This window comes from Hemicordylus capensis, chromosome 1 (assembly GCF_027244095.1).
Source record: "Hemicordylus capensis ecotype Gifberg chromosome 1, rHemCap1.1.pri, whole genome shotgun sequence".
In the NCBI taxonomy this organism is placed as follows: Eukaryota; Metazoa; Chordata; class Lepidosauria; order Squamata; family Cordylidae; genus Hemicordylus; species Hemicordylus capensis.
The window spans coordinates 348,179,823-348,200,048 of NC_069657.1; the positions used below are offsets into that span (position 1 = coordinate 348,179,823).

Below are 20,226 nucleotides of genomic sequence, written 5' to 3' on the forward strand. Positions count from 1 at the left end.
GTGTTTGGGGCTGCCTCACCCCATTTTGACACATCCATATCACTTCCAGCCCTTCTTTTCTCATTCAGGTACAGGAGATTTAACTGCAGAGACTGGCTAGCTGTCTTTGCATCATGTCTTAAAATAAGCTTATACTGATTTGCCATCTCCATTGTCGAGAACTAATTTCTGTCCAGCCCAGATGTTTGGATACAAACCATAAATGTTCTAATGCATACCCTCAGTGGCCTGGAAATCCCAGCTATTAGCCTGGAAATGTGCCTCTGAAATGTCAGTGATTCCTCTAGTAAAGTTGTGAACCAGAAGCTGAATTTATGAAGACTGTCTTGTGGTGTTCTGTTCTTGTGGCTTGTTTGCAGTCTGTGGGCAGGAAAACGTTTTGAACCACATTTGATCCTTGGTTTTTGCGCCTCCTCTGAGATACTAGGAACTGCCACAACTACAGGAATCAAGTTGCCTAGTGTGGATGATCCCCAAACTCCGATTGGTAGATGCGCTTTGCTTTATGAGCTGTTTGGCTGCCATAACTTGGGCCTGTGTTTTGCATCCCCCTGTAGCATGTGGCTTACACCTATGACAGGTACTTGAGTCATCACATCAGGGTGTTTTCCAGACTTAGAGATTTGCGCCGGTTAAAGTGTTGCAAAGTTAAGTGAAACAACGATGTGAGGCAGCAGACTGAAACAGCAAATGCAGCATTTCCCAAGCTGTTCCTATATGCATCGGTGAGTGGTTTTACGCGTCCATAGACTTATGATGAATTGGGTTTTCCAAAGGGGAGGGTGTCCATACTCTACTAGAGTTGAATTTTTTTTACCACTCCTCCTCCTCTTCGGTCCAATTGGGTTGTGGGTGTGTGTGGAGCCGCTGACACAGCAAGGGTAAAAAAAAAATCGGTGTTCTTGCACAAGCCCGTCAGTAGGGGGAAGCATAGTTCAATCTGTGCACAACCAAGAGTGATGGTAACATATTGGTTGTGTGATGACAGTGCCTGGACCAATGGTCTGCCTCTGTACTGCCGCTTCCCATCCTCATCACCGTGTCTCCCTGTTTCCGCACAATCGGCGGTTTGAAGTTAAATACAGTTCATGACAGATATCACTGCATACATTATATGCCACTAAATTAGTCGCTTATGCCATCGTCAGTCATCTGTGTGTCACAGTACAGCTTTAATTTGTTATGACAGCACAGAGGGATTCCAATGGCCAATCAAGCTACATCAAGACACTGGTGGGAAAATATGAACCTCCTGCAGCACGCATTATGAGACAATCTGCCTCTGTCCTCTGCATCGGTTGCGGAGCCCTGGTGCACAGAAATGTGAGGATCACAGCCCCTCCAGATATCTTTTCTTGGGGGATGGTCAAGGAATGGGGGATTGTCAATGATTAGCGGAAAGTCAATTGATCAGGACGTGAGTGATCTGTTGTGAGACTTTCCATCTGCTTCATTGATGGACAAGGCGATTTCGCTGGCTGTATTTCAAACTTGAGCCAACATTCCCTAGGTGGACATGCCCTGTAGTCCTGCCCCTGTGTGTGTGCTGTATTGGCCTTTGCATGGGGTGTTCCTTGAGTGCTTTTCACACCTCTGCATTCATATTAGTTGGACATAGTTCCGGCTGCTGGCTGCTGTCTGCCTTGCGTAGGGAATTCCTCCTTGCACAAGGCTGTCTGGGAGGGAGGACCTCTTAGCGCAATTGATCCACTCATCGAAAAAAATGGCAGCCAGGAAGGGTCAGTACTCGCTCTTCGATGAGGTGGAACGTATGCTTGATCTCCTGCTCTGCCACAGTTCATGGGCAGTTCCTGCCTCCCCTCTGAGGGCATATTTTTTAGGGTGCTTCGGGCCCTCATTTTATGATTCTATTCCAGGGGGAGCCACCACAAGCCTGCCATGCCCTCCCCACCATTGGTTCATGCGGCAGTTGTGAGAGCTGGCTGGAAAGCCAAGCTGGGAATATAGGCACCCAGAAAGTAAGTTGAAAGATCATTGCAAGTTTTAAGAATTATGAAACTTCATTGGTAGAAACTTGAGTTCCATCCTACGTGCTCAACCCCCCTCCTCTCAGCCCTGCCCTGCTCTCTCTGTCTCTCTCACCCAACCAGCCCCGCCCCCAAACACAAGAACCCAGAGACCCTTTATAACAGGAAAGCAAATTCTAAGGAACCAAACTGTGACTGTACGAGTAGGTTTGAAGTAGTTTAGAGGAGGATTGTGCCATTGCACATCACCCCTCCCCCTTACTCAGCCCTGACACACGCTCTCTCTCCCTCTCCCATCCCCCAAACACTGCAAGGCCCCAGAGCCACAGTGAAACACAGAAACACAGCATAAAAGATCAACCAAGCCTGAATTTAATTCTTGTTTTTGTAGAAACTGAGATTTAAATATTGGTTGCGGGATTTCATACCCTTCCATTTCTATGTTTTCCATGTATTCAGTATACTCAGGACACATTATAATAATTGAGCTTCCTATTGGCAATACTATATTACTTGTCTATTAATATGTATACTGCAAACCACCCAGAGATGCCATTTGTGGGCATCTCAAAAATATGTTGATTAAAATTAAGTAAATAAATGTGTGTGTGTGTGCATTTGGAAAAGAATTTGCTTTAAAAAACGTTTGTAGTTTCTAGTGGGAATATCTATTGCACACTGCCTAGAGATGTATGTATCAGGCAGTACAGAAACATGAAAAATAAATAATAAATAAATACGTTTCATATAGAATGCCTCCAGTTTGCTGACAATTGCAGTCTTGTGCTTCATCAGCACACATACCCTACTCCTTTCCTCTAGTGCTCTGATGTGCAGGGAGCATTATCTGCATTGTCTCTATCCTCCACAGATGTGCAGCAGCAGAGGGGGGTGCAGGGCTGGCACCCCACACAGAGGAGGGGCAGGGGCAGGAGGTGGAGCAAAAGCAGGAGATTGAAGAGAGAGATCTCTGAGGTGTCATTGCCAGGTAGGTTGACAAATTTTAGTGGTGTCTTCAAGATTTTGTATCCAGCTCTTCCTCCCAGGAGCCATGAGATGTGTATGGTGACTGTTATACTCCAAGCAACCCTGTGAGGTAGGTTGGGCACAGAGATGAGTGACTGGGAGAGGGTCACCAACCCAGTGAGGCTCCCGTATGGGTACAATGGCGTCTGCAGCAAGGGCCAACTCTGGTTCCACATGGGAAATAAAGCTTATCCATAATGAATGATAGGGTATGGTAGGATATGTTAAGGGTTATGAGTTTTTTGTGCTTTGGGGTGGGTGGGTGCTGTGCCATGGCAGAGGTGTGTGTGTGTGTGTGTGTGTGTGTGTGTGTGTGTGTGTGTGTGTGTGTGTGTTCTCAACCTTTCCTTGTGGATGCTTCATATCTTCATGTCCTTTTTAAATTTTTTGGCAGGTCCTCCTGGGGGGCAGCTGGAATAGGCTGGAGTGGGACAACTCCAGGAGTGCCTGTTCGGGCTGCAGAACATGGAGGAGCGATTTGCTGCCCTAGAGAATGGGGTGTGTGTGTGTGTGTGTTTGTGTGTGTGATATGCTTAGAACCACTCCTCCCGCATGTTGCCTCGCGTGTTCCCCCCCTTGCATGTGTGCGAAATGCATGTGACTCAGAATTGTGCTCTTTCCTTCTCAGTTCAGGTGGAGTGGTGGCCACGGCTCAAGGCCATGGAGGCTCATGTTGCTGCCATCGAGCAAAGTATGTTGCAGCACGATACCACATTCCTTTCCCACCCCCAACCACACCACGATATAACTGCTTATGCTCTGCTTGTCATTTTCAGATCTAGGGAGGCATGTCCAGGAGGCTGTAGATCTCCATTTTGAGCAGCGGGAGGCAAGCTTCACTGATGCAGAGAGAGGTAAGCAAGCACACCCTGATGCATCCTTCCAAAAAGTGATAACTAGATTTAAAAAGTATTTAAACAACATTAGAAACTGGACTGAAGGAGGCAAATTGCACATAAGTGCATATTGCTTTTAGCAATTCTGAAGCAGGAGCTGCTTACTAATAAGCAAATGAACACCGCAACCCGTATTCTTTCCCACAGCCTTAACTATGCGGGTTTTCCCCACAGACTGGCAAAGGAACATAGGAACATAGGAAGCTGCCATATACTGAGTCAGACTATTGGTCCATCTAGCTCAGTATTATCTTTTCAGACTGGCAGCGGCTTCTCCAAGGCTGCAGGCAGGAATCTCTCTCAGCCCTATCTTGGAGATGCCTCTGGTAATGCCTGCCAGCCCACTCTTGTTTTGCTGCAGAGGAGCTGAGCACTGAGGAGCGCATGATGGCCTTCATGCAGCCGTGCCTCCAGGAACTCCGAGAGGGCTTGCCACCTCGGTGAGGACGCAGTAGGTGAGTAGTGCTCAATGCAGCCAAACATAGTCATCACCCACTACACGTGCCAAGACCCCGTTGTATTTTCCCCTTTCATTGCAGACCATCAGTGGTTCAGCATCATGGGTTGTGGAATCAGGGCAGCCATAAGTCCCAAATTTCCCCCCTCCCCTTTCTATTAAGATAAGGAATGTGTGCTGGATGCACATAGCATTTTATTTTACGTTCATTGAGAATCGTTTATTTTTCCAATGTAAATAATAAAAACATAATATGTTTGACTTCATTGGATGTCATGGACCCTAGTTTTTGTCTTGCTGCTGCATATCACAGTCAGAATCAAGTGCTGGTAAATCATGCACTTCTCTGTATCTGTGGGCAGATCCTTGAAGACTCTACTTTAGAAACCTGTGTGCCGGAGTGTGCCTTGCTCTAGTTATATTTTTTAAAAAGAAATAAATAAATAAGAGGAACTTAATCAGTTCTCCAGAATACAAGAATTTGCTGACTAGATCTCTCACAACCCCCAAGGATAAGCCATTTCAGGTGGGGATTATGGTAGTCATGCTTGCTGTTGACGGAAGCATAGCTGGTCCTGCATGCTGTTCCAGTTAATCCTCTGTGGCCTGCAACGTATGTGTTTCCCTGAAAACCCCTAAGACAATATCATGATGCAGGTCATCCCTCCCCTTAATTTCAATGGAGCAGTCCTGCACCATGTAAACGGAACACACTGCAGACTCACACATTCAGGGGGGAACAACTATCAGCACACCACAGATGAACTCAGGATGAATGTATGAGGTTTGGCACTGACTGTCCTGAGGTGTGGTGCCCTTGCTAATTATTGGTGCATCCAGTTTGTATGCAGAAGGTCCTAGCACAAAGTTAGCTGTGCATGATAGCCTTTTGCGCGACAGAGGAAGAGTTTGCATCATGGAACTACCTTGCAATGCATTCTGTCCAGGTCCATAGGACCGGTTGGGAGTGACATGATTTCCCAAAGAGTCAGTTTGGTGTGCAGTCCTCGAGGGGGTCTCTTGAGGTTGTGGAGTCTGCACAAGGTTTCTGCTTGTGCTGTGTGATGTCGATGGTTGTGCAGGCTCTGCTGAGCAGAGAAGAGGGAGGAGATGTCTGCTGTTCTCAGCTATGAAGGGCCGGCCACAGGGAATGGGAAAACCTCAACGCCCTAACTTCTGAATTTCAATGAACAACCTACCTTCAGTAATTTCCTCACCAACTTCGCATTCTGTGATGGGCATCAAGATGGAGGCATCTGCAAGGTATGGAGGAAAGGGGAGAGAACAGAGAATAATTGAATTCAAGATAAAAATAATTTTCAATGCACTGCAGAAGAAGGCTTAGCTGTATTTCACGGATCTTTGGCATTTTAATGCCACCCATGCATTAGATGAATAATTCCCCATTGGAAAGTTCCCTGAAAAAATCCCAGTCCTCATAAGGGGAGCAAAGTAGTTTCCAATTTCAGGAATTGTGTATACAAAGAACAGTCTTCCTTGGGGCAGGGTGCATGCACAGGGAAATAAATCTTGCAGTGGTGGATATGCAGCTCTGCAAGGACAATTACACTTCATCAATGCCCACTCCACAGCTTGGGGGAAGGGAGGGGAGAAAAAGCAGGCTTCCAGTCACACTGGTGATTAACCATCCACAGGCTAAGGTAGCAAAGCAAAGCAAGCCACATTTCTGGCAACTACTTCTCCTGCATTGAAGCAGCACTCTTCTTTCAGAGAACAAGGTCTTGTTTCAGATTGCTCACAGTGTTGTGTCTCCCTCTCTCGCACTCTGCCTCTCTCAATCTTTCTGTCAGATACAGAAATACATAAAGTTGTGCCGTCGAGCCTAAAAGGACCAATGGCCTGCCGAAAAAATGCCCTTCCCCACTTCCGAGGCAGGGAATGCCCACCCGTACCTTCTTGAGAACCCCCTTTGCAAGAGGCCCCTGTTTCTGGGGACTAATCTGGGGGAGATGAAGCCCACAAGCAGCCACTTGGGAGCAAACAGCCCACCAACATCTGGTAAATCTGCCCCTTCCCCCAACCAAGCTGCAGGTCTCAAGTGTTTGTGCAGCTCCTCTCATGCTTGCGCTAGTGCGGAACACTCGGTAATCCTGGAGTCCCGGCATGAGTTAACCGGGGACATCTCATGAAGGGCCGGGGTGGAGAGCGGGAATCTTGCATACCCAGCACCAGGACACTGACCTTGATCCATCGTGGTATCTTCAGTGTTATCCACTACTAGAAATGCATGTCAGGCTGATGGAGAATTTTCTCCTCACCCACATCCCTCCTCCCTAGCAAATATCATGGAACATGAGAAACCTGCTGGACACAAGGTAGTCTGCTGCATTCACAGTAGTCAAGTCATGGTTCTCGATTTCCCCCTCCTGCCTTGGGCTGGTAGCCAGTTGGCAGTACTTGAGCCGAATGCTGCTCACCACGCTACACACCAAGATGCTGGAATAATTTTGGAGGAAGACATCGAGCTCCTCATAGAAGGAGTACATCATTGGCGCACGTCCAGATTTTGAATTGTTCACCCTGATGGTCTTATAAATGTGATTTAGTGTCTTCACCTTCGTCCTGCACTCCAGCGCTGTCCTCTTGTGTCCCTTTGCGCACATTTTTTTAGCAATATGTTCTGATGTTGCGGTGGCTCCCACAAAGTCTGCTGAGGACTTCCTTTCCCTCCCAGATAGATATGAGATCAATCACTGCGCCGTGTCTCCAAGACAACATCCAGGTTCCCTTGTGCCTTGTCTCGGGGGTATCACCCATGCTCCCTAAAAGTGGATGAAGAGAAGCCTCACAGGGAAGGGCAGGTCAATCAGCCCAGCCCTGGGTCATCAAGGGTCAGGTGGCCAAGCAGGCAATTGTACTCCAGGCATGCACAAAAGCAGTACCTTCACGCCCCCTGAAACCACACCCTCTGTAGCACCATGCAATCACACGAACCAATCTTCTCATGAGCGCTTGTGCAAAGCTACCTGTGTACAGACATATGTCATGGGAAAAGAGGCTGTATGTGGTGGGAAGAACTCTGCTCAGAATACACCCCTTATGCAATTCTTGCAAAAAACAACAAAGAAAAAGCTTATCTCGTGGAGTATGGGATTTTGCCTCAACAGCAACTGTTTCCACGAATCTATGCCTTTCACAAAAGCAGTTCTTAGCCCCTCTTCAGTGAGCAGGCCTTTGAAAGCAGATACAACTTTGCGCTTCCCTCCCCTTTTAAACAGGGTTGAATTGTCCTTGCTGCTTTCCCCAAGCAGTCTACAGCTTGTGTTCTCCTGTTGCTAGGCAGGGGCTCCCCCCCAAAAAATGCCCCTTTGGAGCTCACAGATCTTGCATAGATAGAGGGGAATAATGACAAAGGGCAGCCTCCCTCGGTCCTACAGAAAATGCCCCCAGAGTTGAGATTAGCAGCAGAATATACTTGCTGGGTAGGATCGGGGCGTAACTATCATAGGGCAAGGGGAGACAGTTGTCTGGGGGCCCACTGCCTTGGGGGGCCCTCCAGAGGCAAGTCACATTACTGACCCCCAGCCGCTCACCCGCCCGGGCTTCCTTCAGTTGTATTCATCCTCCGAAATTGATGTGGGTGTTAAGACCTGGATCTACCAGAACCGCATCTCTTTCTCTAGTACCTTTAGATGACTTGCATCATCCACAATTTACAAAACTGTTTAAAACATAATTTAGGATGAAGTTCTATTGTGGCACATAGCTGTGTTATATTACTATGCTTTTTGTTACCACTATTCAGCCTCATTTAAGATTTCTTTACTTCAGGAGCTGAGCTTCAGTGGGGGGGGGGACATTTTAAAATCTTGTCTCTGGGCCCAGTTCAACCTTGCTACGCCCCTGGGTAGGATGCCTTTTTTACAGCAACTCGTGTCCACCAGCGGGGGATGGAAACAGTGGAAAGGCATGGGTCTACTGGGGGGGGGAGACACACCCCACCCCCACCCCCACCCCAGAGGCAATTCTTCCCTCCCCTGCTGGATACTCTGTAAAACTGTAGAGATCAATGTCATGATTGAATAGACCGATTTCAGAAACAGATTGAAGGGATGAATACATTTCTTGAAAATATAGTCTGCACTTTTGTGCAAGAACTAATGTTTTATTTTTAAAAATTATTAAAACAAAAAGGGTTCAATACACGAACAGTTTCAACCCCCCATGCACTCCAGAACTGGGAAATTGGCCAAAGTCATTTGCTCCACTTGCTAATTCACGGAAGTGCTGACAAGACTCATGAAAGAAATCCATGTGTCTATATATGGTTAAAAAAAAAAACACCAAACCACTTTCCGTGCTGATATCTGGCTCTGCAGACCCTGACTAACCCAGCTGCTTACCAAGAAAAGGGTCTGACGTGTCTGCAAAATAACAACAGATGCTTTCGGGTTCAGCAGCCCGAAAGAATTGATGGATGAGCTTGCATCTTTGCACAAAACCCCACGTATAAACACTTTTAAAATGGGGGCAAAGAGGGTTAGGAGAGAGGCAATAAGGGGGGGGGGGAATGGGAGGTGGAAGGGAGACTATCCCCCCTCGCCACCGTAAGCAGCACTTGCTGCCTCACCGGCCTCCAGTGGGGGTGGAAGGAAAGGGAGACAATCGCCCTCCCCGCCATGTGCTGCACCTGCCAACTCCCTGCCTGTCATAAGTGCTAAACGTTTCAAGAGGCAGGAAGAAGCAGAAGAATTCAATTTTAAAAGAAATAGGAAAAAGCTGTCCAGACTGCCACACTCTGCAACGCCCAAAGTCTGTATCAAGCCTCCCTACTATGGAAAAATACAGATGTGGAGACATGGGCAATATGGACAGGCACTTTCTAGACACGTTGCAAGTACGTTGCAGCATGTAAGCAGGAAAGTGCGCAGGAGCAATGTGATTTGCAGGCATTTGTCCATAATGTGCTGAGTGTGTGCTGTGATGCAGTGAAGGGTTGTTGAATGCTGCTGCTTTGTTGGAGAGATTGGATTACATGGTGCTTTTAAAAAAAAATCTGTCCCAGTTCTGTGCTCCCATTAACAAATCTGCAGTCTGTGATCCAAACATGCTACAAGATCTATGGAGTCACAGAAAACATGAAGCTGTAAGTAAACCAGAAGCCTATCAAGCTTTGCAAAGGAATAATGTCCCCTTTCAGTTCTTTCACTTGGATGCGGTGTGTCCTGTGAAAGGAAGCAACAGTGTTCACTCATACTGTGGGGGTGGCTGTTAAAGCAAACCGGATGGGTCACCAGTGCCAAGACAAATGGCTGGCACTCCCCGTCTTGCTGTGCAGCTCAGTAGTGGCAATGGTGAGGGTAAACAATAAAAAAAGCAACTGACGCAGTGCAGCATGGCAAGACAATGAGCATGTAGCCAGCTACTTTGGCAACAGGGATACATTCCTTCCCCCCACCTTAGCACATATTCAAAATGATGGTGTTTATTTGCTCTCAATGATGTCATAATGTAGCCAAATCCGATTGTGATGAATGTTGTCATTTTCACTATGTGATTCTAAGTAGCTGGGATCACGTATTGGTGTTAGTAGGTGCCCCCCCCCAATTATTTGCAGCTTCAGCCTGACGACAGCTTAGTTGCAAGACTAAACTAGACCACACCCCTGCATTTGTTTGCTCACTGCCTAGTGAATAAAACACACACAGATTAGAAGCAAAGTAAGCTTTGTAACATTTATGGCATCACATTCAGTTTAGAGTAACAGTAAGGAGCGATAGAATAGATTTTTTTGCCCCATCAAGAACACACTCTTCATCCTGAAAATGTCTGAGAGTGAAAATCTGGCACAGCCCCAGCCCAATTTACCTGCCCTTGGGTAGGATCCCTCTCTACTAGCTAAGTAATCTGACTTGCATGTTTTTCCTGCTTGTCGGGAAGGTCTTCCTTCCTTGACAGGAAAACCTACTTTTCACACCTTGTGTTAGCAACCTGTTCCATTGCTTTGGTAAAGAAATGTTCTTTCCTGGCTATTTCTGATAATTAGTGTAGAATCCAGATGAAAGAGTTGTGGCACACAAGGACAATGCAGTGGAATAGGAACAGGAACATTAATGGTTCAATCAGGGGCGTAACTACCATTAGGCAAGGGGAGGCGGCTGCCTGGGGGCCCCCACCCCTCGAGGCCCCCCCCCAGAGGCAAGTCACATGTGAAGTGAGTATGTGTGTATCAGCGAGGGGCCCATTTTAAAATTTTGTCTCTGGGCCCACTCCAGCCTTGTTATGCCCCTGGGTTCAATGAAATGGATATTATTTACAGAAAGGCAAGTGCAGACTGCTTTCAATTCTCTTGCTGCTGGTTGTGTTAGCCCTGCCTCCACTTCAGGACTGGACTGAAAGTAACTAAAGCACCATTCAAAAGCTGGCCTGGATCAAGGAATTGATTAGCAAAAAACACTGCAGTTAAGAAGCTTTTCCTTCAGTTTAAATGAAAAAATGTTTTTGGCCATTGCTTTCCAGGACCTCATGGGTACCACCGTGTACCAGTATGCAATACAGAGTTTCTTCCAAAAGGAGGTTGCTCTCCTAAAATTACAAGAAGCCATTAATAAAGTATTGCTTAAATATTTGTTAGAATTTTAGGATCCACAGGTGGTAATAGATGATTTCTGCTATGGAGCTCTTCATACTAAACTGGTGGAATGGAAGAAGCCAAATGCATGTCATATATTAGAGTTTATTAGAGTTTATTAGAACCACTTCTTCACGAGTCTACAAAAATCAAATGGAGCCAGAGAGCATTATATTACATTCCAATAATTTAGGATGCTAGTTGTATGCAAGACAATTCACAGTGAAATAGTTTTGCAGGAATGTATAGTCTGCTAAAAGAACAGAAGTTGAGAGAAGTTCATGTTAGTATCATCTGTAAGTGTTCTCTTCCAAGAAGAAGAAGGATCGTCTCCATCTGGCATAACAGTATATGTTGTGAAACCAACCTCAGATAGTCAGGAATACAGTCCACAGCATTATTATGCTTAAGTGCCACTCATATCCTCCTCAATTTCACTTCTGCTGACTAAAAGTAGATGTTCCATCAATACCACGAGAACATTTACATTTCTTTCAGTGCAGTTTCACAACACAGGAATCTCTAGTAATTCCAGATGTTGTTTCTTCAGTTCTTAAAAATACATTAGGCAACACCCAGACTAGTAGTAATGACTAAGCACCATTGAAATCAATGACTTACTAAATTTACTCCAAGTCCCATTGAAATTAATATTTCATTTCAAAAAAGAATTTATTTTTTAAAATTTCAAAGGGACTTCTTTGAGTAAATTTAGTCAAGGTGTTGGCCAGCGAGGCAAGAATCATGATTAACTGATGTCCTATCGATTTCAATGGGGCTTAGTCATGACTAACTTCATCTGGATATTGCCCACACTGAGTGTTGAATTTGTGGTCCTGATGGCTTAAAGCCCTCAAATGAGAGATCCAGCAACTATTTATCCCATCTCCCTACCTCAGTATTGAGGCATACAGAGGCCTGTGCTGAACATCATGTCATGATCTTCACAGTAGTAAAACTGCAATTCTCAGACTAATCATATCCTCCAACATTTTTGGGATGAAAATAGATACACTTGTTAATATCGAGTGAAACATGGAGAGTTATATCAAGTGAACAAGAGAACAATAAGGGGGGGGTGCTATAGAAGGTGAAACAGTTAAGTGTAAGATTAAAGAAGCAATGTATATTAAACAGCTGCAGCCAACTATTAATATTAGAGAAGAAATGAAAGAGGCAATGCAATTCATTGGTTTATAAAAGGGTTTTTTTTTAATTTAAAAAATTGTTCTGCAGTGTCATCACCTCCTCCCCCACCCTTTGTTTTTGGATTCGTTATTTAGTTTCAGTCAGGAGCGGATTAAGCTTTTTGCTGCCCATAGGCAAAAATTGCCCTTTAACCTTTTTAAATTTTTTAAAGTGCCACTGCATGGCAGTAGCTGCGAGAAGAGTGTGTGTGAGGGAAAAGTTCTCCCTTTCGGCCTGTAGAGAAGGCTGCTGCTGGTGGCAGGATGGGGTGCCGCTGTGGCTGCAGGAATGGTGGGTGGGGGTGAGGCGGGGAGCTTCCCTTTTTACCTTTGAAAAGGCCCCTATGCAGTGGGATGGGGGAAGGCCGTGAGCTCCCCTCCTCCCAATTGACTGCACGGCCTCTCAAAAATGGGCTGCACTGCAGAGAAGCAATGCAGTCAGTCCCTTAGGAGGAGTGGTGCTGGAAGGAACTTGCTGCCCCCCCCATCCTGCCACACAGTGGCCTTTTCAAAGGTAAAAGAGGGATCTTTCCCCTCCTCACCTCCTACTCCATCCTCCCTCCCTTCAGCCACTGTCACCGCACCCCAACCTGCCACTCGCAGCAGCATTCTTTACAGGGCAAAGGGGAAAACTTTCCCCTCGCCCTCCCTCTCCGCAGCTACTGCCACCACAGTGCCGCAGCATTTTTTAAAAAAAAGGTAAAAAGGGGGGGGGGTTCTCCTCGCCCTCGGCCCCACCCTAGCTGCAGCTGCTACCACCCCCAGAGAAGGCAGCAAAATTTGAGGAGTGGCAAAATTGGCCTCCTTAAAATTTGCCACCGTAGGCAAATGCCTACTCCTCCTCTCCATTAATCCGCCACTGGTTTCAGTTGCTGTATTTAATCTCAAGAGTTTTCAGCTGTTTGAGAGAGAGCATTGAGAATGATGTTTTAACCTTGAAACACATTTGCTCAAGTTGGGTAAGATCTTTGTTTTTAATTGTTTTGCTTACTCTTTAAAGTGGTCTTAATATCTTGTTGTAGTAAAAGGAATGATAAATAGCAACTTGTCCCAAGGGGCTCATAATCTGAAAAGAAACACAAGGGAGACACCAGCAGCAGTCACTGGAGGGATGCCATGCTCGGATACATAGGGACAGTTGCTCTCTCAGTCTCTCCCTGCTTAATACTGGGACATTGATTACGAGTCTCTGTTTTTGACACTGCTATAATTATTATGAGGTATAACAACAACAAATGTTAGAAATATACATTAATGCTTTTTTGGGGTTTTTTTGCATACTCATCTTTCTTTCCCAGACCAGATTATGGCAACTATTCAGCTCATGAAGCAAAACCAATCTACAAATGGAAGTTTGGTAGAAAGCAAAATGGGGGACCTGCATTCTTTTTTGCATTCTATTTAGGGCTGACTCCTCTATGATGAGGCAAAATAAGGCAATTGTCCAAGAGCAAGCCTCTGAGAACATTAACCCCGTATTAAAATGTTGTCACCTCCTCTCTCCACTACTGAAATCTATTGTGGTGCTTCCAAAAAGGTGAGGGGTGACTGCCAGCCACAACAAATGGGTTAAGCTGCTCAGGAAATTGCAAAGTTTGTCCTTGTTTGCTAGTTTTCTCATTTATTAACATATCGTATCAATATATATTATCCTCTGTGCTGAGAAATAATTAACTGCAAAGAAAACAAAATCTAAATAAAACTCTTAAGTGGTTACATAAAATTTGTAGATTTATCCTCCATAGAAAGACTTATCCTCACGAAGTTTTATTAAGAACAAAAATAGTTATGCTAATATTTACTTAGGAATTCCAAGAAAGCAAATCAAAGAGAGTAGATAGATACAACCCAACATTCTTTTGCTTAATATACAACATGTGAAGTGTACGTATGCTGAAAAAGTTTGTAGGAGAAAGATGATAAAACATGAGATGAGTTGAATTATAAATATCCATATATGTTTTGCCCTGCAGTGCAAATAGCAGCTAGGGGGAAGGACTGTAATCAGGAAAATGGTGAGAGGGAAAGCATTATAAGAAAATGCTGCCCAATCTGAATCTATCTATCTATCTAATTTGTAGACTGCCCCAAACTTCTGTCTCTGGGCAGTTTACAGCAACATAAAATAGACTAAAAATGAAAACCTTAAAACAATTTATAACAACAGTCCAGCTTAAAAGCTTGGGTGAAAAAAAGTATTTAGAGACTTTTAAAAAGTTGTCAGAGATGGGGAGGCTCTTATTTCATCAGGGAGCTCATTCCAGAGTCTTGGGGCAGCAACAGAGAAGGCCTGTCCCTGCATAGCCACCAGACAAGCCTGTGGCAACTGTAGATGAACCTCTCCAGATGATCTCAATGGGCAGTGGGCTCAAGGAGAAGAAGACATTGAGCCAGATCTCATGATCAGTGAGGCCCGGTTTGCGAAGTTGAGTGGGGAGAGCGGGCTAAGCCCGCTGTCCCCACACACGAGCAAACAGGATCCCTGGGCAGCCAGATTGGCTGCCCTCACAATTGTCAGCTCCGTGATGGAGCTGGCAGGGGCTGGGGAGCTCCTGGAAGCTCCAGTATGCCCTGTGTAAGTGCACAGGGCATATTGGGGAGACCCCCGGAGCTGGGAGGCAGCTTTTTGCCTTCCCTCCAGGGGTCTCCTCATGAGTAGGCACGGTGCGGAGCCGTGCCGCAGCTACACATAATCTTGAAAACTAGGTTTGCAGAGTACTCGCTCCACAAACCTGGTTTTAGGGGAAGGGTAATTGATCGGGTTACCTGCTCTAGAACCACTAGGCTCACAGCAGAGCCCGGTGGTTCTCACAATTACAGAAAACTGGGCTAGCGGAGGCTAGCCTGATTTTCTGCAATCATGAGAATAGCCTCATTCTCTTATATACCCAGGGCCTAAGCCGTTTAGGGCTTTATATAAACAGCATCTTGTATTTTACCCAGAAACTTGATGGTAGCCAGTGTAGCTCTTTTAGAATAGGAATAATATGGTCTCTCTGAAATGACCCAGAGACCAACCTGGCTTCCGCGTTCTGTACCAAATGCAGTACCAAATGCAGTTCAAAGGCAGCCCCACATAGAGTGCATTGCAGCAGTCAAGTAGTTTATGGCTGCATTTACGATTTTTTAAAAGCCCACCATCTCATCTAGTTGTGCTCTCAGAGATTCAGAACAACTTCCGTATAAGAGTACACTGTAGTGCACAGGGGCACCTCACCAAGGAAATTCTAACATTTATGGGAGCAGGAACAAGGATGCATTTTGGCTCCACTGTTATTTAACTTTTACATTAATTCCCTTGCTTCCCATTTAAACAATTTGGATCATCACTCTCCCAAATTAGTGGATAAGCATCTCACTATTCTCTTCTACGCAGATGATGCCGTCATTCTTTCGCAAGCACCAATAGGTTTAAGAAGAGCATTGTGCTCTTAGGCCTCCTATTGTAAGGAGCACTCACTTGAAATTAATTATAGTATAACCAAGATTCTAGTGCTTGCAAAAAGACCAAAAATTTACAATTGGATACTAAATGGGTACAAGTTGGAACAAGTAAAACAATTTAAGTATCTTGGTGTAATATTTCAGGCCTCTGGCTGCAGATCTGCACACAGAGAATATGTTAGACAGAATGCTAAGAAGAGCACACAGGCAATTCAATCTTATTACTAAGATTATTGATTCAATCTTATTACTAAGGGTGCCCATTTTATCCCTGCGGCTATTAAACTCTTTGAGGCCAAAGTCCGTGCACAGCTCTTGTACGAAGTGCAGCTGGGCATATACCCTAATTTCTCTAAATTAGAAGCGGTTCAATCTAATTTCCTGAAGAATATATTTCAGGTCGCCAGCTGTGTTCCTAGGGTGGAGGCTAGGGCTTGGATTATTATTTTTGAATAATGGCTTAAGCTGATTTTCCATTCCATTGGTTTAGCTCCATTGGTGCTAAAGGACATATATCACTCAAAGTGGGGAAAAGGTGGAGGGGGGAGAAAAGTCTATATTATTACGGGTTTTCTCTCAACGCACTGCTAACCCTGGGTTATAAAAATGCCAGACTCAAAATAAGGGGGAAAATTTATGATATGGAGCGGCAAATTGATCAGGGCTCCATTCCAGTTGGTGTCTTTTTGGGCAATCAAATTTTGAGCTTTACCCATGCCAACTATTTAAACCAGCTAACAGTCCCCAAGTACCACAGAGCCCTGACATTGCCTTGTGCAATGATGTGCCTGATGCAGTGCCTTGTGCACAGCTGTGTTGGAAGGGAGATATCAAAGAAATTCCATATGGAGAGTGTATTTGCCCCTGTGGCTCTTTCCCCCATGCAAGGTTTAATCCAGTGAAGCAAAGCCAGAAGAAATAACAGAATCATAGAATTTCAGAATTGGGAATGATCTTAAACATCTTTTAGTCCAACTCCGTGCTCAGGGCAGGGTCTTAGTGACAGACCTGTGTGGAAATAGTCACTTTCCACTTCTTCCTTTCTTTTCCTCCTCCTCTTCCTCCCCTCCCCCTTCTCTTAGGTGTGTTGCTCTTCTTTTCTCCTGCACCCTCTCAACACAAAACTAACAAACATTTAGGGGACTCATAATGCTTTGACAATGGGGTGCTAAAGCATAATTTTGGCTCATAAATATAGAGTTACTCAGGAAGCAAATATTTGTTCCAGAACTCTTTTTAAATTTATTTTTACAATACTTTAAAACTTGTTTTAAAGAGGGGGAAGGTGCATTTTGCTTTGACCTTGGAATATCAGCAACACTCCCAGACGTGTTAGTCTGCAGTGAGAGAATGCAGGAAATGAGATTTTTTCCCCTATAAAGTCCTTTAGTGCCATATCATATATAAATTTTAATGTTACTCCAAACATACTCTGTTATTTTAGCTGATAACCTACAGTTTTATCTTTTTAACTTCCAGATTTAAAAAGCATTTATAGAAATAGGTATGATATCATCAGTGCCCTTAGAACAGGATATTCCACTTCTGAATTAAAAATGAATATTGCCTAGTGTGTTTTTTATTACATGAATAATGTTTTATACTTTTCCTCTTATAATGGTTAACATTGTCACATCTATCACTACAGGGCAATTCCCTCTCGCATCATTTAGGGAAACTGAGAAGCTCTGGGCCAAGTGGAAGGAGTCAGCAGTTTGATGATTACTTATACACATGAAAGCCCATTGTTCAGTCAAATAGTATTTGATGTGGTGGTTTGATCTGATCTACAGGAGGATGTACAAGGATTTAAACTAATTCACAGTGCAATCGGGAAACACCAGAGTCACAAAACAAAGATGCACTTCTTTCATGTTTAGGACTCTATTAGTCTTACTATAATTTTTTTGGACAATTTGCCTCAAAAGTTGCTCCATTGCTTCTTCTTTTTAAAAAGAATGTAGCAGTTAGTCTTTATTAGTACAGCCAATGGCCAGAATCACAAAAATAAAATCATTTAGAATTAACAACTTCATTCCGAATAACACCAAAAATATAACGGAGTTTAGCAACATTGAGTAAGTTCTCCTCTTTACAATCCTTTAAAATTAAATTTAAATAAACCATTTCAGTTAATCCTGGAAACAGGATAAGTTGAGGTGAAATGTATTTCTTTCTATTGTCACTGTAAAATTGGCAATACAAAAGGACATGATCTGTCGTCTCAACTTCTCCTGATCCACACGGAAAAACATGACAATGATAAGTATTTTGGAATCTCCCTTGCAGCACAGCCGTATTCATGGCGTTACAACGGGCCAAAGTTAAAGCCCTACAAAATTTAGGTACTGTAAGAAGAGATAAATATCTAGCTGGAGAATAGCTTACAGTTTCAACATTCAGGAAAACACCCCTAGGAATTAGACTCCTGTCAATCTGAGATTCCACATCCAGAATCCTTTCCTTAAGTCTGCCCCTAGCCTCCTTATAAGGTAAACTAAGAATGGCTGCAGGTGAAAATCCGTAATACTGCAATCTCCCTTCAATAGCTTCCAACCAGGCTGACTGCTAAGAATCTTGAAAAATCAATGAGACAATACCAATAGGCCTAAACATCAATTTGAGCCAATAACTCAAAATGAAAAACCATGCCCAAGCTTCAACCTTAATCAATCCTGCCTCAAGGCGCAGCACTACTCTGGGCACACAACCAGGTACTTGGAAGATATTTTTCAGAAAGGTCGATTGTATTGCCTCAACTTTCTCAAAATTGGAGTATAGCCCCAATTGAACACCATACAGTAGCTGAGCCCTTACCTTTGCATTAAATAGTTTGATGGCTGCTGGAACATACTGAGCACCTCTAGAGTGGAAGAAGGACTGGGTCAAATTAGCACTTCTTCTTCCACTCTGGATAACAAACTCTGTGCAATAGTCGTGATCCAGTAACAGAAAAAACAATCCCAAGATATTTGAATTGTTTCACTTGTTCAAGCTGGACTCCATTAAAGAACCAGCGATGTAAACTAGGGTGCCTCGCAAATACCACAATTTTGGTTTGGGAACAATTAACTTCCAACAGATTCAACTTACAATAATCGTCAAGGGCACGCATAGCTCTCCTTAAACCCACTTGAGTTCTAGATAGAATGACCGCATCATCAGCATAAAGCAAAATGGATAAATGTCTTGTTCCTAACTTAGGAGGGTGATTATGCAGTTGATTCAAGTGAGCGATCAAATAATTAATATATAGGTTAAACAGCAAGGGAGCCAGGATGCATCCCTGTCTAACTCCTCTAGATACCAGTACTTCTTTAGTAAGATCTAGAACAACCAACTCTAATCCAAGAATTATCATGAAGCTTACGAATGAGGCATAAAAGGTGACGATCAACTGTGGATTCAGACAGCTTAGACCATAATTTATCACATAGGATCAAATCAAATGCAGCCCTAAAATTGATAAAGGCGGCAAAAAGGGCAGCCTTATGGGCAAGCACATATTTCCCAACAAGATGTTGAAGGATTAAAGCCGCATCCAAAACTGATCAATCCGCAATAAGTCCAAATTGCTCACCTGATAGAATGTTTTCTCTGTCGCACCAATCCACTAATTTACCATATAGATGCCTAGCACAGAGTTTAGCAATAGTACTAAGTAAACTAATTGGGCGATAGTTCTCTGGGAGTCTCCTATCTCCCTTTCTGTAGATAGGAATAATGACCGCTATGCCCCAATCACTCGGAATCAGAGTAGTTCAGTCTATAAAAGTGAATAGGGAAGCTAAAACAGGGGACCACCAAGCCATGTCACTCTTAAGTATCTCTGCGGTAATATGGTCAATACCCGGGGCTTTACCTGATTTCAACTGGGTAATAAGTAGGGGTGTGCAATTCGGGTTTTCAGTGATTCGGTTCGGGACCCGAACCGAATCACCCCCGATCTGTTCTGTGCCCGAATCTGGGCCGCCCGAATCTGGGCCACCTGAATCACCCCTGATTCGGTTCAGATTTGGATTAAATCTGAATCCAAATCAATTCGGGAAGGAAAAATGGGTCCCAGGGGCAAAATAGTGGGGTGGGGTGGTAGTGCCCAATGGTTGGAGGCTACCACCCAAATTTCAGGGGAATTGGGCAAAGGGCTTATTTTGGGGAAAATTTTGAAGTTTTAGTGTCTTTGGGGCAGTTCGGGGGCATAGAGTGGGATCTGGGCAAAAAGAGTGGGGTGGGGTGGTAGTGCCTAATGGGTGAAGGCTACCACCCCAATTTCAGAGTGACTGGGCAGAGGGCTGATTTTTGGGGAATTGTTGAAGTTTACGCTTCTTTAAGGTTTTCCCACATAGAGAAGCATTGAGGTGTCAGCAAATGGTTAGCTTCACGCAGGGGGCAAAGGGGTGGCCTAGAGCAGTGTGGGGTTGGTGATAGTGCCAGGTAGGGTCAAGGAAGCTACCTGAATTTTTTTTCAAAGGATTTGGGCAGAGGGCTGATTTTTGGGGAATTGTTGAAGTTTACGCGTCTTTAAGGTTTTTCCCCATGGAGAAGCATTGAGGTGTCAGCAGCCCCATAAGTGCACTTGGGGGGTGCTGGGGTGGCCCACAGCGAGTGGTAGTGTAGTGCACATAGGGTGCCAACC

At 44.5% G+C, this 20,226-nt stretch overlaps 1 long non-coding RNA gene across 1 annotated transcript; it reads right to left on the minus strand.

The window, feature by feature from the left end:
* Positions 1-2,339: 2,339 nt before the first annotated feature.
* On the minus strand, positions 2,340-7,614 carry LOC128341999 (uncharacterized). The gene is made up of 3 exons (XR_008314712.1): positions 6,944-7,614; positions 5,567-5,623; positions 2,340-3,910 (listed from the first exon to the last, which is right to left on the minus strand). It is a non-coding gene; the product is annotated as an uncharacterized LOC128341999 (long non-coding RNA).
* Between the last annotated feature and the right edge of the window lie 12,612 nt (positions 7,615-20,226).